General features: G+C 45.6%; 1 non-coding gene across 1 annotated transcript; it reads right to left on the bottom strand.

Annotated features, from left to right (window-relative positions):
- Positions 1 to 10,716: 10,716 nt before the first annotated feature.
- Positions 10,717 to 10,821, bottom strand: LOC139031630 (small nucleolar RNA U13). The gene has a single exon (XR_011484137.1). It is a non-coding gene; the product is annotated as a small nucleolar RNA U13 (small nucleolar RNA).
- Positions 10,822 to 13,754: the final 2,933 nt, after the last annotated feature.

Genomic DNA, 13,754 nt, shown 5'->3' on the forward strand with positions numbered 1-13,754 from the left:
GGGAGGTGGGAGCCCCGTCCACTTGGCAAGGTCTCACAGAAACAGTCAGCTGTTGGAGTTTGACAGCTGCTGCCTGGACCTGGGGGGGAGGGCGTGGACCAAGCGGGTGAGGAAGGATGCACCTGGTATGGTTGATGTGGGGGTGGGGGAGGGGGGAAAGCCAGCCACAAACCCCACAGGCCCCAGAAACAAATCTAACAAAGGCTGAACAGACCCTCATGGGGAAAACAAGCACATTTAAGAATATACGTATTTATTTACTTATTTGACTGTGCTGAGTCTCAGTTGCAGCAGACAGGATCTTTGATCTTCACTGCAGGATGTGGGATCTTGTTTCCGGACCAGGGATCGAACACAGGTCCCCTGCATTGGGAGCTTGGAGCCTTAACCACTGGACTACCAGGGAAGTCTTCAAACACAAATTTTTACATAAGGACCGAAATAGAAACCCTTGTACATGGATGGATATGACAAGGCGATGTTCAAGAAGGTATTGTGTTAGAAAGATGTTGCTTCTTCCAAAAATGAATCTGGAATTCAACAGGATTCCAGTTAACCCAGGATTGTTGGTTTTTTTTGGTTTTGTTTTTTTCCTTTCTGGAATTGTGTAAGCTGATCATAAAATTTGTATGGAAGTAAAGAGGCTAAGAAGAGCCAAGTCAATCTGAAGAAGAAAAAGAAGAAGGGATACCAATCTGGCCTGACAGATACTACTGTGGCCAATCTGGTAGTATGGGAGTTAAAACTGTGGCAGAGGGGACTTCCCTGGTGGTCCAGTGGCTAAGCATCCACACTCCCAATGCAGGGGGCCTGGGTTGGATCCATGGTTAGAGAACTAGATCCCACACGCTGCAACTAAAATAAAAAGTGCTTCATGTCACAACTAAGACTCTACCTAGTTGTATTTGTAGGCACAGCCAAATAAATTAATTAATTAAGTAAAAAAAACTGTGGCAAGATGAGAGTACACACAGTGGCTAAGGAACAGAATAGAGAGCTTAGAAGCAGTCTTAAGGATATATGGGGCAGAGGGGAAATTTCTGGTCAGAGGAGAAGGGATAAACAGGGTCAGAAATAGAACTGGACACAGTTGGCCATTGATGAGGGAAATATAATATTTGATCCTCTCCCACAGCAACTACAAAAATAAATTCCAGTGGCATTAGAGACCTGAATGTGGAAAGTAAAATGATGAAATATAGGAGCTGATCTTCAGGAATTTGGGATGATAGAGAATTGTTTTATGGATTTTTAAAAACCTTTTTGTTAGGGCAATTTTCAAAATTACATAAAAGTAGAGATAACAGTATAATGATTCCCCATGTATCAATCATCCAGCTTCAATAATAATTCGAAAACATTTAACAAAAGATACTATAGGAACTCCCCTGGTGGCCCAGTGGCTAAGAATCCACTTTGCAATTCAGGGGATGCAAGTTTGATCCCTAGTTGGGAAATTATATCCCTCATGCCACGACTAATGAGCCCTCACGCCACAACTACTGAGCCCTCACGCCAAGACTACTGAGCCCTCACGCCAAGACTACTGAGCCCTCACGCCACAGCTACTGAGCCCTCACGCCAAGACTACTGAGCCCTCACGCCAAGCTACTGAGCCCTCACGCCACGACTACTGAGCCCTCACGCCACGGCTACTGAGCCCTCACGCCAAGACTACTGAGCCCTCACGCCAAGACTACTGAGTCCTCACGCCATGACTACTGAGTCCTCACGCCACAACTAGAGAGTTCATGCACCACAATGAAAGGTTCCTTGTGCCACAACTAAGACCCAACACAGCCAAATAAATTTAAAAAACAAACAAACAAAAACAAAAGACACTACAAAGTGAAAGTCTCTCACAGACTGGGAGAAGAAATTTGCAATCCACATAACTGAAAAAGATTTAGTATCAATAGTAAATAAAGTACTTTTGTAATCAGGAAGAAAAGGACACACAAAAAGCATTACAGAAAAGTGAACGGAGGACATTTGCAGGTCATTTCTTGAAAAGGAAAGATGATTGGTTCATAAAGGTGAGATGCTATTTATCCACTCTGGTTCATGGAGACGTGCAAAGTATTTGAGAAGAAGAAATTCACGGAATACTGGACACAATCATTTTACAGGGCAATTTGGCAATATCTGGCAAAGCTGAAAACACACATTTCTTTGGAACTCAGCAATTCTACTTCTAGGTGTGACTCTAGAAGAATTCTCACAGATGTGCACAGGGAGATATATATGAGAAAGTCCATTCATTGTTTTTATAATAACAACAACTGGAAACTTCACTGTCCACCAACAAGATAACAGAAATATAAATGCAATCAAAATGGAATACTATACAGCAGATAAAATGAATGCAATCTCATATATTAACAGGGATAAGTTTCAAAAGAATGATGTTGAATAAGATAAAACCAAATGGCAAAAGAATATAAGCCAAATCATACCAAGTAATTAAAAATGTAGAACACATAAGCAACAGTATATATTTTTTATAGATACCTAACCCACATATGCCCATATAGTAAAAGTTGAAACATAGATGGGAGGGACTTCCTTGGTTGGCCAGTGGTTAAGACTCAGAGCTTTCAATGCAGCGGGTACTGGTTCCATCCCTAGTCAGAACTAAGATCTCACATGCCATGTGGTGTATACAGAAAGTCCAAAATAAATAAATAAATAAATAAATAAATAAAAGTAACCTAAGAAACATAGATGGGAAAAAGGCTCTAAGTAGCTGTGTCTATAATGTATCGTGTTGTTGTTGTTGTCTAGTTGCTCAGTCATGTCCAACTCTTTTTCCACACTGTGGACTTTAGCCTGCCAGGCTCCTCTGCCCATGAGATTTTCTAGGCAAGGGTTCAAGAGTGGGTTGTGCCATTTACTTCTCTAGGGGATCCTCCTGACCCATGGATCAAACCTGTATCTCCTGCATTGGCAGGCGGAGCCACCTGGGAAGCCCCTGTAATGTGCTATCCCTTATTTAAAAAGAAAAAAATGAATGAAAAGGGCTTCCCTGGTGGCTTGGTGGTAAGCAATCCATCTGGCAATGCAGGACACCTGAATTGGAAAGATCCCACATGCCGTGGAGCAACTGAGCCCATGGGCCACAGCCTCTGAGCCTGCGCTCTAGAGGTTGGTAGTCCACATGAAGCAACTGCATGAAGTTAGCGCCCTCGAGCCGTGTTCCTCAGCAAGAGATGCCACCGCAAGAAGCTCCTGCACCACAACGAGAGAGCAGCCTCCACACACCACAGCTAGAGAAAAGCCAGGCAGCAGCAAAGGCCCAACGGAGCCAAAACTCCAATAAATAAATAATTTTTTTAATGAATAAAACTACAGGAAATATGGCAAAATGTTCAGTTCAGTTCAGTTCAGTCGCTCAGTCGTGTCCAACTCTTTGCAACCCCATGAATCGCAGCACGCCAGGCCTCCCTGTCCATCACCAACTCTCGGAGTTTACTCAAACTCGTGTCTATAGAGTTGGTGATGCCATCCAGCCATCTCATCCTCTGTCGTCCCCTTCTCCTCCTGCCCCCAATCCCTCCCAGCATCAGGGTCTTTTCCAATGAGTCAGCTCTTCGCATCAGGTGGCCAAAGTACTGGAGTTTCAGCTTCAGCATCAGTCCTTCCAATGAACACCCAGGACTGATCTCCTTTAGGATGGACTGGTTGGATCTCCTTGCAGTCCAAGGGACTCTCAAGAGTCTTCTCCAACATCATAGTTCAAAAGCATCAATTCTTCAGCGCTCAGCTTTCTTCACAATCCAACTCTCACATCCATACATGACCACTGGAAAAACCATAGCCTTGACCAGACAGACCTTTGTTGGCAAAGTAATGTCTCTGCTTTTTAATATGCTGTCTAGGTTGGTCATAACTTTCCTTCCAAGGAGTAAGTGCCTTTTAATTTCATGGCTGCAATCACCATCTGCAGTGATTTTGGATCCCCCAAAAATAAAGTCTGACACTGTTTCCACTGTCTCCCCATCTATTTCCCATGTGGTGATGGGACCAGATGCCATGATCTTAGTTTTCTGAATGTTAAGCTTTAAGCCAACTTTTTCACTCTCCTCTTTCACTTTCATCAGGAGGCTTTTTAGTTCCTCTTCACTTTCTGCCATAAGGGTGGTGTCATCTGCATATCTGAGGTTATTGATATTTCTCCCAGCAATCTTGATTCCAGCTTGTGCTTCTTCCAGCCCAGCGTTTCTCATGATGTACTCTGCATATAAGTTAAATAAGCAGGTGACAATATACAACCTTGACGTACTCCTTTTCCTATTTGGAACCAGTATGTTATTTCATGTCCAGTTCTAACTGTTGCTTCCTGTCCTGCATACAGGTTTCTCAAGAGGCAGGTCAGGTGGTCTGGTATTCCCATCTCCTTCAGAATTTTCCACAGTTTATTGTGATCCACACAGTCGAAGGCTTTGGTATAGTCTTTATTGACTATGTTAACAAAATGTTAACACTGTCTAATCTTGATGCTGAATACATGGACATATTCTGTTACATTAATCGCTGTCCTCTCCATCTTTACTAAATTCCGCATATCGATCATTTAATAATGAACGTGGGTCCCCTTCACGTCTGCCCTTTTTCTCTGGATCTCTCTAACACTCTTCCATCTTTTGCCCTCTCTTTTACTCCTGGCATCCAACAAGTTTCTGGCCTCCCAGAAGTAAAGGCAGTGTGACCTAGCAGTTAGGGGACATGGTGCCAGGAGGAAGACCTCTTGCTTCTAGCGGTCCCATGGGGAAGGGGACTCCGCCTTTCTGTCACAGTCTCTCCCTGGGTGTCCAGCACTGACCTCTTTCTGCCCCTTCTCCTTTCTCTGGTCCCCATAGTGCTTTGTTCCAGGGACAAGGCTGGCATCAGGGGGTGGGAACAGAACAGACAAGGGAGGGAGACCAGGGAAACTTCTTAGATGGAGGTGATGTAGCCATGCCACCCTCCATGGTCTGAGCTACAGACACCGAAGGACCCACAGAAACTCTCCAATCTCTCTTCTCCTGCACCCAGGCTAAGCTCTTTTCTCCTTCCCCCATCTCTCTCTTGGTGAGGAAATTCTGAAAATGAGGGAAGGGATGGGAAACCTCATCCTCAGAATGCCTGAGGACCTACAAGTGTGGATTTGGGGACAGATGTCTTTAAGGACTTACCACTGAAGGTAAGTCCATGTCAAGTATGACAGAAAGGATGTCTTTAAATGTCTCTGTTTAATTCAGCTGATGAATATTTATTCTATTTGAACCTGATAACACAAATGTCGAAGAAGAAAAACTATGGGTGTGGTTCTTTTGTTTATTTATTTATGGCTGAGCTGGGTCTTTGTTGCTGTGCGTGGGCCTTCTCTAGCTGTGGCGAGTGGGGGCTCTCTAGTTGCGGAGTGCGGGCTCATCATTGCGGTGGCTTCTCTTGTTGCAGAGCACAGACTCTAGGGCGCGTGGACTTCAGCAGTTGCAGTTCGTGGGCTCAGTAGTTGTGGGGCACGGACCTAGTGGCTGCTTAGTGGTCTCACAGCATGTGGGATCTTCCTGGGCCAGGGATGGAACCAGTGTCCCCTGAACTGGTAGACAATGGGCTCTTAACCACTGGACCACCAGGGAAATTCAACATTTTTATTATTTTTAAGAGCTACATTTTGAACATGTCTCTATCCTTGAGAGGTAAGTGGTTATCTACACAAAAATCTACCTACAGATTTACCATTGGCGTTAGAATCGGACCAGGAGAACATGGCTGTATGACTGGGTCACAAAACCCAATTAATTAATTAATTGAAGAAAGCAGCTCTCAGACCAAATAATGCTAAATGTATTATTTAATAGATGGGCAATACAGGGTGATAGTTAAGCAAGTGGAGTTATACAAAATGAAAGTCGCTCAGTTGTGTCTGACTCTTTGTGACCCCATGGACTGTTGCCTGCCAGGCTCCTCTGTCCATGGGATTCTCCAGGCAAGAATACTGGAGTCGGTGGCTGTTCCCTTCTCCAGAGGATCTTCCCAACACGGGGTCTGAGCCCAGGTCTCCTATGGATTCTTTACCATCTGAGCCACCAGGGAAGCCCAAGAATACTGGGGTGGGTAGCCTATGCTTTCTCCAGGGGATCTTCCCAACCCAGGAATCAAACTGGGGTCTCCTGCATTACAGGCAGATTCTTTACCAGCTGAGTTGCTAGGGACGCCCGAGGAGCTATATGACCTGGGTTCAAATCCTAGCTTCTCTACTGCCAGTGTGGAATCAAGGCAAATCAGTCAAGAACTGCTTTGTGCCTTGGTATACTTTTCTATGAAAAGGACCTAATTTGTTGGGATGAAAGGCATTAATATCAGTAGTTGGGTGTTAGAACAATGCCTGGTATAGAAAACGTGCTTGATGAACAGTAGCACTTTTTTTTATAATGTACCCACTCCTGGTATTCCTTCATCACATTCCCATTTACAAGGTACATCATTCACTTGGTCCTCATAATTTTCCAGAGTGTTCTCTTCTGTAGACAGACGAGTAAAGTGAGGTTCGAAGAGGACCTCGGGGACAGTGGGAAGGAAGGCAGTCAGACCAGGTGGAGGGGCTTGCATATCAGACCTAAGAGGATACCAAGTCCAGCCAGGCCAAGTTAGCCCTCCAGGAATCATGCTGGATGGAGAGCTTTGAGGGTTCAATGTGGGAGCAGGCAAGTTAGCTGGAGAGTCTTTCCTTTCCTCCTTGTCAACAAACTTATTTAATATTCATACGTGCAGACACTCGAAATACAGCAATGGAAAAAACAGTCCTGCCCCCAGTGTATGATCAGTAGGGAGACAGAGTAAACAGGATTTACAACACAGAGAGATAAATGTTCTGCCAGGGGAAGTGCCTGACACCTTGGGAGAATGGGGCAGCCTGCCAGCAAGGGGCCTGGGTGTGTGCAGCCAGCACAGCTTCTCAAAGGGGGACCCCTGGAGCACAGAGCCAGGGAAGTTGGGGGGACTGTGGGGGAGCGGGGCTCGGGGGGGAAGGGAAGCCAGGGCTGCACTGGGGCAGAGGAGGGGCAGAATGTGACAAGGGTCCTGGGGAGATCTGCTGCAGGAAGGGGACAGTATCCAGGTGAGGAAGAGCATGAGGAAAGCCCAGAGACCAGAGTAGCATTAATTGGGGAAATATTTGACGCGCAAGACAAGACATGGCCGGAAACCATGCTTAGTGAGTCTTGGATGTTACTCCTGGCTGGTTTTACCAGCATTGTTTGGGAGGATGAGTTGATAAACTTAGATTTCCACCTGGGTGGTTCTGAAGAACAAGGGAGACCAGGAGTTTGACGTCTCTGGCCAGCGGGTGTGCAGCAGTTAAACTTGGAGCGGGTGGGAGTGGGGCAGGAAAAACAAGTCCAGGAGAGAGTGAGGCTGTTTGAGGGTGGGCAGGAAGGAGACGTTCCCCCATGTCAGCACCTCAAGATCACCTCCTTGTGAGACAGAATAGGGACAGAGAAACCCAAGAGGTGGGAAAGTGCAGTTATCCACTCCCAAAGGGATTGGATAAATTTAAAAAATTTACTTTGTAAACAGAAAAACCTACACACAATTAAAAATGTGCATAGGCACTGGTAAACTGAAAACAGTTATCCTGGGAGGAGGAATATAAAGTGAGTTTTGCTTTCCATCCGTGTACTTTTCTGTGTTTTCTATGTGCTAATGAGAATGTGTAACCGCTAAAGTCGATAAAGGACAGAATAAAGGTTATTTGCTCACAAGAGGCATCTTCACTATAGAGTCAGATGTCACCAAGAGATCAAAGGCCACCAGGAAGGATTCCATTTGTGGTCCAGTGGATAAGAGTTCACCTGCCAATGGCAGAGACATGCGTTCAGTCCCTGGTCCGAGAAGACCCCACATGCCTCTGAGCAGCTTAGCCAGTGTACCACAACTACTGAAGCCCAAACATCCTACAGCCTGTGCTCTGCCATGAGGGGAGCCACCTCAGGGTGCAGATCAGGCCCCACAGTGAAGGGTAGCCCCTGCTCCCCGCAACTAGAGAAAGTCTGTGCTGCAACAAAGACACATAGAAGCCAAAAACAAATAAATAAATACACAAAAAAAAAAAAAAAAAAAAAGGCTACCAGGAAGAGTGAGGAACTAGAGGGTCTTCTGGATGTGTCTGTGAGAGGGGCCCCATGGCCTGGAGAGGTAATTTCTGAGGGAGTGAAGGGGTGGAGTCTATGGGGCAAGCTTAAAAAACAGAGTGAAGAGACACATGACAAAGGAAAATATTTGCAGCCCCTGTGCAGACAAAGGTCAAATCTTCCTAAAATGTAAATCGCTCCTAGAGTTTTATAGGGAAAAACATGAAAGCCCAGTATAAAAATGAGCAAAGACTAGAAAGTGCTCACAGAAAATGAACTGCAAGGAAAACATGAATATTTGCTCAGCTTCAATTTGCAAAAAGAGAAATGCAAATTACAAGGTCATAAACCGATTTTCTTCTATCACATTATAAATATGCAAAAGTTTGACCACATACTGCCTTGAATGAGGAAATGTGTGCTCAGTGGTTCAGTCATGCCTGACTCTTTGCGACACTATGGACTGTAGCCTGCCAGGCTCCTCTGTCTATGGAATTGTCCAGGCAAGAATACTGGTGGGGAAATAGACACTCTCATATTGCTGGTAGGAACTAATTGGTACTACCTTTATGGAGGAGAATTTAATATGTATCTGAGTTACTGATCTATATATTCTTGAGCTCAGTACCCCCCTTTTAGAAATTTATCCTATAGAAATATTTCCACTATATAAAATGACATATGGACAGTGTTAACTATAGCATTGTTTATAGTAGTGAAAGGTTGCAAACAACTTAATAAATAACTGATAAATAAATGATGAGACTTTGCTGCAGTGGAATACTATGCAGCTATAGTAAATCAAAAGGAGAGACTTCCCTGGTAGTCCAGTGGTTAAGACTCTGCACTCCCAATGCAGGGAGCCCAGGTTTGATCCCTGGTCTTGGAACTAGATCCTGCATGTCACGACTAAGACCCAGCATAGTCAACAACAGCAAAAAAATCATAAGGAAGCTCTCTGTATACGAATAGAAAAATATCTCGAAGATATGTATCTCCTCCCCACACCCTTCTCCCCACGAGCAACTGTTTTTTCTCTGTGTCTATAACTCTGTTTTTGTTAGGTTTGTTCATTTGTTTTATTTTTTTAGATTCCGCATGTAAGTGAACTCATGTAGTGTTTGTCTTTCTCTGTCTGACTTATTGCTTTTGGCATAGTACTAAGTCCATTCATGTTGTCACAAAGGCCAGATTTCATTCTTTTTTGTGGCTGAGTAATTCTCCATTGTATGTATATAGTCTCTTGACTGTGACAATTTCTTCTACTTGCCTTGTTTTTGATGATGTTGACAGTTTGGAGGAGTATAGGTCAGGAGTTTTGCATCACGTGTCGCAACTGGGATTTGTCTGATAGTTTTCTTATGATTAGACCGGAGCCTAATCTTTAAAATAAATATTTATTATTTATTTATTTACTATTCATTTTTGGTTGCAATGAGTCTTCATCCTTGCAAGCAGATTGTCTCTAGTTGTGGCAAGCAGGGGATACTCTCCGTTGCAGTGCACAGGCTTCTCACTGCAGTGGCTTCTTGTGTTGTGGAACATGGGCTCTAGAGCACAGGCCCTGTAGTTGTGGCCCACGAGCTTAGCTGCATCCTTGGCATATAGAATCCTCCCAGACCAGGGACTGAATCTGTGTCGCCTACCTTGGCGGGTAGATTCTTAACCACTGAGCCACCAGGGAAGTCCTGGGGTTTGCGGTTTGGGGGAAGGAAACCATAGACATAAAATGTCATTCTCATCACATCATATCAAAGGGATATTCCAACCACGTGGCTTTTCTCTCTTGATGTTAACCTTGATCATCTGCCTGAAGTCGAAGGTCCTATTTGTCAGATATTTTTTTGGCCATGCTGCACCCCTTGTGCGTTCCTAGTTCCTAGTTCGGCAGTGAAAGCACAGAGTCCTAACCACTGAAGCACCAGGGAAGTTCCAGGTTTCTCTACCTTGAAGGGACTCTTTTCTCTCAGTTTCCACCCTGTCCCTCTTTGGAAGGAAGTCACTATGAGTTGCCTACACTTAAGATGTGGGGGAATTACACTTGACCTTTGACATATTCCCATCATTGTGTATTTTGTTTTTGCTAATTTTTTTTTTAAAACATTTCCGCACTTTCTGGCACTCAGGATGCTCGGGGCTCCTCCTGTATATTTCTTGTCACACCCTCCACCCTATTCCTAGATTTAGACATTCCTTTCTCACTTTTCTTGTGATGAGAACTTTTAAGATCTATAGTCTTAGCCATTTTCAAATACACAACACAGTATTATTATTATTTTTTACAACACAGTATTATTAACCATAGTCACTGTGCCATATGTTACATCCGCATGACTCTTTGTCCTTTTTTTATTTCTTTGGCCAACCCATGCAGCTTTCGGGATCTTAGTGCCTTGAGCAAGGATTGAACCCTGGCCCATGGCAATGGAAGACTGAAATTCTAACCGCTAGACCACCAGGGAATTCCTTCCAGCATGTGTTTGTCACTGAAGTTTCTTCCTTTTGACCACTTTCACATATTCCACTCAGTCCTCATCCCCACCTCTGGCAACCACCAATCTGTCCTCTGTATCTATGAATTTTTTTGTTTTTTTTTCTTTTATGTCAGACAGGTAATGTGCCGATGTCGTAACAAGGTTTGGAGGGAGGCACATGTCACGCAGCAGTGTGAACACCCAATCATCATGCTCATGAACTACAAAAGGATCTATGAGTTGTTTTTAAGTAATTTAAAACATTTTTTTAGATTCACACATGAGATCATCCTGTGTTTGTCTTTCTCTGAGTTATTTCATTTAGCACGGTGCCTGCAAGGTCCATTCCTCTTGTTGCAAATGGCAGGATTCCTGGTCTATTTTGACCCCACTTTCTCAGAGAACAGAGGAAGAAACTCCAGAGCTATTCTGGGGGACCTATGTTCCCCGACATGACCTCGTCTTTGCAATACAGATAGAGGCCAAAGAGGGGGTCTGAAGGGAACGGGGATAGCAGCTGTGGAAAGGGGTAGTGAGTCACCCCGAGGTAAACTCTACCACATGACCTCAGTCACAGGCATCCAGCGCGTGCTGAGCAGGGTGCTGGCAGCATGGTCTCAAGCCCTTCCCCAGCAAAACACTGCCGTGAGCAGAGGAAGCTCCCCATGCTGAGGACCAGAGAAGAGCAGAAAGTGTGATTATAGACCATCTCTGGTGATGGCAGAGATGGCATGGGAATGGCCTCCCAGGCATTGGTGGAGAGGGGAGTCAGGGGGTAGGGAGGCAAGTGAATTTGAACGGATTGAGTCAGAAGGAGTGGTCAGGGTGTGCATGCAGAGGGCAGATTTGACCACCAAGAGGAGGGAGCAGCCAGGCCTGGCCATAGCTGGGGCGCGGGTGGGAGGGGGGACGACTTCTGTTTTAGAGTTTGGGTTTGGAGGAATGTGATGAAGGTATGTTTGCAAGCATGTTGAATGCATGCGTAAATTAGATATATTTATTCAGTGTATACTGGTTCATCTCACTTCTCTAGTACAGTGCAGTCATGTGGTCAAACTCTGAGGGTGCCTCTCACATCTTAATTGGGGTGAATGGTGCCCCCTTGGGTTGTTCAGAGTACAGACTATATATGGGGTTCTGCTCAGCATGGTGACAACGGAGGCAGAGAGGGTAGGGGGTCCCTGGAGGAAAAGAACCAGATACTGTTTTTGAACATAAGATAAGTCATTTTGAGCCTAAACTTATTTTGTGACCTTGGCCCGGCCACAATGCTTGCCCTTGAGTAGGTCTCAGTAATGATGGTCTTAGGGGAATGGAAAAACAAATGACTCATGAGGCAAGATTAGTAAGAATGGCTAATCAGTTATAAATTATGATTTCCAGTTCTGTTTCACTGGTAAAGATTAGCCCGAAGTGCTCAACCATCAGCTCTACAGAAACGTATGGGATGACAAGGTTGACCTTTTCTGACCCCTGGTGACTTCAACTGAAGACTGTCCTCTGTTAACCTTTGCCATAATTCCAGGCAGAATTCTCCTCCTCTCAAGCCCCTTCATGCATATGCATATACCCTCAGTTTAAAACTTCCAATAAAAAATGTAAAAATTACTTTTTAAACTTAAACACAAAAACAAAACAAAGAAAAAACTTGTCCAATTTTGCTGTTTGGGGCGACACAGCTTTGGGAAAGATCTCTGGTGTTCTCCTTATTTGCTGCAAGTAATAAATCCTTCTGCTCTTTGAGTTGGTTGTGTCTTTTGGCTGAGCATCCACTAAGAGGGGAACCCAGTTTTCAGGTGACAATGAGAGCTTTACCATCTGTGGGAAGCACAGTGCTTCACTCTCTTAATCTTAGTCATCCATACAGCACCCCTCTGAGACAGGCACTATCACCCCCATTTTTTGGGGGGATTATGCCCCATGGCTTGCAGGATCTTGGTCCCCAGAGCAGGGAGTGAACCCCAGCCAAGGCAGTGAAAGCCTGGGATCCGAACCTCTAGGCCATCGGGGAACTCCCTGTCACCCCCAATTGACAGATGAGAAAAAGGAGACTGCTAGAGAAATAAAATAACTTGCCAAGGCCACCCAGCTAGAAGATGGTGACCTCTCCCGCTGGGGCAAGGGATGAGGAAGGGGTGGGGTCAGCATCTCACTGGGCTCCCTAGAACCAACTGGGGCTGCCTGGTCCTCTCAAAAACTCAAGTTTTCCAGCCTCTCTCCAAACGATCCCTGCTCCCACCTAGGGACCTTAGCTCCTTAGCTGCTCCGAAAAGAAAAGGTGGTGGTGGAAGACAGGGTGGAGGAATCAGTCTTTAAGACCCTTGTTGACAGACTGTGACCTCTTTCTCAGACAAGACTGCAGAGGCGAGAGGATGGGAGAGGAGGGTGGCAGGGCTGGAAAAGATGGCTCGGAGGCGATGGGGGAGGCAATGGAGATGGGTGGTTGTCACAAAGGAGACAGGGGGCAGGGCTGGTGCTGGGAATTGGTCACCAGATCCAGGAAGACTGGAATCCCACCCCTACCCCTAAGCCTAAGAGGAATGGGTGGGTTTAGTGCAAACAGAAGGAAGCCTCTGGGCTCTTAGTGCAGGAGGAAACGAAGCCAGCTACCCTTGGAAGCTGAAAGTACACAGAGCCGGGACGGATTCCAATTCATTGGAGGTTTGGATTCGTTAGACCCTATTCTAAAGGAATTTAGAGGCTGTCTCTATGCAAGAGGCTGCAAAGCTCCCAAGCAGAGTTACCCGGGGTGGGGCGGCTGGGGTGGGGGGCGCGGGGGAGAGCCATGGGGAGATCTGGAAGGTCGAGAGAAGTGCAGCTGGGGGCACGGCTGGTGGTGTCAGCCTTCCCGCTGCAGCAGGCTGGGGTCTAGGGGCGGGAAGCTGGAGGCGTCTGAGGCAGGGACTCCAAGGTCAAGGACTGGTGGACTAAGGATCCCGCCATCCTTCCGGTGAGGACAATAGCCACGCAGCAGTTTTTAAACAATAGGGGTGATTTGAATTTGAATACCTTTTAAGGCAGGAATGAAACTAATCTGTGGCCACAGTCCCCCACCCATCCCCAGCCACACATCCAGGAGGCTCCGTGCATTTCTTTGACTGGCTAACTCCTGTAGGGTTTTTGAACTCTGAGACAGCAGCAGTGCCATCTTTGGCGATTCCAGTCT

The sequence above is a fragment of the Odocoileus virginianus genome, chromosome 27 (genome assembly GCF_023699985.2).
Source record: "Odocoileus virginianus isolate 20LAN1187 ecotype Illinois chromosome 27, Ovbor_1.2, whole genome shotgun sequence".
Classification (NCBI taxonomy): Eukaryota; Metazoa; Chordata; class Mammalia; order Artiodactyla; family Cervidae; genus Odocoileus; species Odocoileus virginianus.